Source organism: Otolemur garnettii, unplaced genomic scaffold, assembly GCF_000181295.1.
Source record: "Otolemur garnettii isolate 467f Iridium unplaced genomic scaffold, OtoGar3 scaffold00015, whole genome shotgun sequence".
In the NCBI taxonomy this organism is placed as follows: Eukaryota; Metazoa; Chordata; class Mammalia; order Primates; family Galagidae; genus Otolemur; species Otolemur garnettii.
The window spans coordinates 29,832,270-29,835,736 of NW_003852410.1; the positions used below are offsets into that span (position 1 = coordinate 29,832,270).

Genomic DNA, 3,467 nt, shown 5'->3' on the forward strand with positions numbered 1-3,467 from the left:
TAGCCTCCCACAGTTCTAGGATTATAGGCGTGAGCCACCACGCCTGGTCCATTGCTATATTTTTTGATCTCTTCCAGGAGTCTTGTGGTTGAGTCTTTGGGGTTCTTTAAGTATAAGATCATATCATCAGCAAAGAGCGAGAGTTTGATCTCTTCTCCACCCATTTGAATGCCTGTTATTTCCTTCTTTTGCCTGATTGTATTATCTATAACTTCTAGCACTGTGTTGAATAGTAATGGTGATAGAGGACAACCTTGTGTGGTTGCAGTTCTAAGCGGAAAGCTTTCAGTTTTACTCCATTCAGTATATTACCTGTGGGTTTGTCATAGATGGCTTCATTCAGATTAAGAAATGCCACCTATGCCTAAATTCTTTTTTTTTTTTTTTTTAGTTTTTTTTTGGTCCCCCCACCCCCCTTTTCTGAGGTGTTTTTTTTTTTTTTTTCCAAGACAGTTTCAAGCTGTCACCCTGGGTAGAATGCTATGGCATCACAGCTCACAGCAACCTCCAGCTCCTGGGCTTAAGCAAGTCTCTTGCCCCAGCCTCCCAAGCAGCTGGGACTACAGGTGCCCACCACAATGCCCAGCTATTTTTTGTTGCAGTTTGGTGAGGTGAATTCAAACCCACCACCCTCAGTATATGGGGCCGGCACCCTACTCACTGAGCCACAGGGCGCCACCCTCTTACTTCAAATTCTATACGGAAATTCCATTTTTTCAAATTTTTTCATATCAATTTGTATGCCCTAGAATTATAAGCAGCTATGCAGATTTAGAAAAGATTAATAACTGAAGCAAAATACTTGCATTCATTTAATTCTAGTATCTACTTCTGAATTATATACCCTATTCTAATACCAGCAGATTTTCATACCATATTGACAATTTCCCCCTAAGAAATTCACTGATGCAGTAAAATAAATTAGAAAATTCCAGTTATACTTAAAAGGACAGGAAGATTAAGTCATTGGAATGTCTTAGACCATAATTTAAAACTATATTAAATTATGTATATAACCCCCAAATTATGACCTATAATTGGATAAAATGCTGAAATGTATCCACAACTGCTAAGTTACCTACCAGATAGGTCCCCCAAACTCTGTGATGGACATTTTTCTTAAGATGGCAATATCAAGATCACTTTACATTCAACTAATTTGGGCTACTTCTTAGTGTAACAGGAATAAAAAGCATAGAGAATAGAAACAGTTATACCCCAATAGAATAAAAAGTGAAGACTTTGGCTTTTTGTTCTTTTTTGTCTAAAGCGGCAGTTTATTTCTTTCACGAACTGTATTCTTTCCTTCAAGCTTTAGGAGGAGTCAGTCACGGCCTGCAGCACTGGACAAACTGGGGGTATAAGCACACATCTTGGATGTGATACCTATTTAGGATCCATGTTAAGAACAGTTCCAGGCCCAAGCCATATCCTCCATGAGAACAGGTACCATATTTCCTCTGATCTATATACCAGTAGTAGGGGGTGGAGTCAATCTTTTCTCTTTTATGACCTGCTAGCAGTTCTTCACTATCCCAGGTACACAATGAATTTCCTACGATCTCACTGACATTAGGCATCAAGACGTGAACAGGAATCCTCAGGACATAGCTGCATATAGAGGGATTTGATCTCCACAGGAAATCGACATAGCAAGATTGGTTCATTAATGGTGTCTGTCATCAATCTCTCAGGAGCTTCTGGGATATCTTCTCCAAATTCATAGGAAGTTCCATGTTCTTTTTTTATATTGTGTTCTTTTAGCCACATAATAGCATCTGAATAGTTCATCCATTTGAAAGGCTGTTTGAATACTCTGGTTTCTCTTCAGATCCCATAAATCTTTTGCCTTTTACTGAAAGGCTATATGGGGGGCTTAAAGTTTGGGTTGCATTTGTGCACTATACTTGCTGCAGGTGACTTGAAGATTCTATCTACCACATCACAGACCAAGTCTTTCAGTTGGTTCAGGAGGTCCTCAAAGGTCAGGAAAGGGCACTCCTCTTCCACATGAGTGTATTCAGCCAGGTGCCTTTGAGTTCTGGATTATTCTGCCCTGTAAGACTGTGCAACACAAAAAACATCTCCCAGGGCTAGCATGCAGATCTCCAGATACAACTAAGAGGACTGAGTCAAAAATGCCTCCTCCCCTCAAAAGTCAAGCTTGGAGAGTATAGCACCACCTTCTACTTGAGTTTGCACTACTGTTGGAGGCGTAACTTCATAGTACCCCCTATCAAAGAAGTGATCTCTCAGACACCTGGTGACCATGGAGCATGCTTTCAGGATTTTGGACATGTTTTCTCCTTGGATTATCATGTGTCTGTTATTGAGCTGGCCGTCAACGTCAGATTCTTCATTGATCAAGTTATCAGCTCCTCCAGCGGGGAACCCAAGCAGTTCCCAGAAGGCACAACTCAGCTCGTGGCCCCCTGTAGCCTGCTTGCCCTTTGGGGTAAGATTTAGCATTCCGTACATGGCAACACTATTTTCAGTAGACAAGACTATGCCATTGTTAACACTGACACAACTCACGAGACAAGACACACTGAAGAAAACTGTACTATCCTGCAACACCAGAAACATTAAATTCTTCCCTTGCCTATGCAGCCTATGGATGCAGCTAAACATTTTCACTCTTTGGCCTCTATATCCTTCTAATGAGTCAATCTTCACACATTTTGCCTCTGGAAGACTTGGATCATTTTTAATGGTAATCTTTTTTGCTTCTTCTAAGTTCTTTTCTCTCTGCAAATTATCTTCTGCCTCTTTCTTTTCCTGCGATTCACTCTTCATTTCTTCCTTTCTTCCCTATGCAACTTTTCTTTCTTTTTTTTTAGAGACAGAGTTTCACTATCGCCCACTATAGAGTGCCGTGGCCTCACACAGTTCACAGCAACCTCCAACTCCTGGGCTTGGGCAATTCTCTTGCCTCAGCCTCCTGAGTGGCTGGGACTATAGGTGCCCACCACAACATCTGGCTATTTTTTGTTGTTGCAGTTTGGCCGGGGTCAGATTTGAACCCGCCACCCTCAGTATATGGGGCTGGTGCCCCACCCACTGAGCCATAGGCACTGCCCCCCCCCATGCCACTTTTCTTAATGTTCTTCATCTGTGTTTTAGAAATAACATCTCACCTCTCATTTTCTTTTTGTGAATCTACATAAATAGTAGCAAATGGTTCTTTTCCTATAGTCATCAAAGCCTTGAGACCTGTTTTAAATGGTTTCTCCTTGGTTCCATCTCCTGTAGCATTGTTTCTCTCTCAATCTGAGACACACAGCTCTAGCACCAACCCTGTGGTCACTCTGGTGACCTCCAAGGACATTGACTTCTGCACAACCACCACCTTATTACCCCAACATACACTCAATGCCTAAATTCCTAAGTGTTCTAACTAGAAAAAGATGCTGAATTTTATCGAATGCCTTTTTTTTCTTTTCTTTTTTTCTTTTTTTTTTTTTTGA

At 41.2% G+C, this 3,467-nt stretch overlaps 1 pseudogene; it reads right to left on the reverse strand.

Annotated features, from left to right (window-relative positions):
* Positions 1–1,328: 1,328 nt before the first annotated feature.
* Positions 1,329–3,214, reverse strand: LOC100963275 (annotated as a pseudogene).
* Between the last annotated feature and the right edge of the window lie 253 nt (positions 3,215–3,467).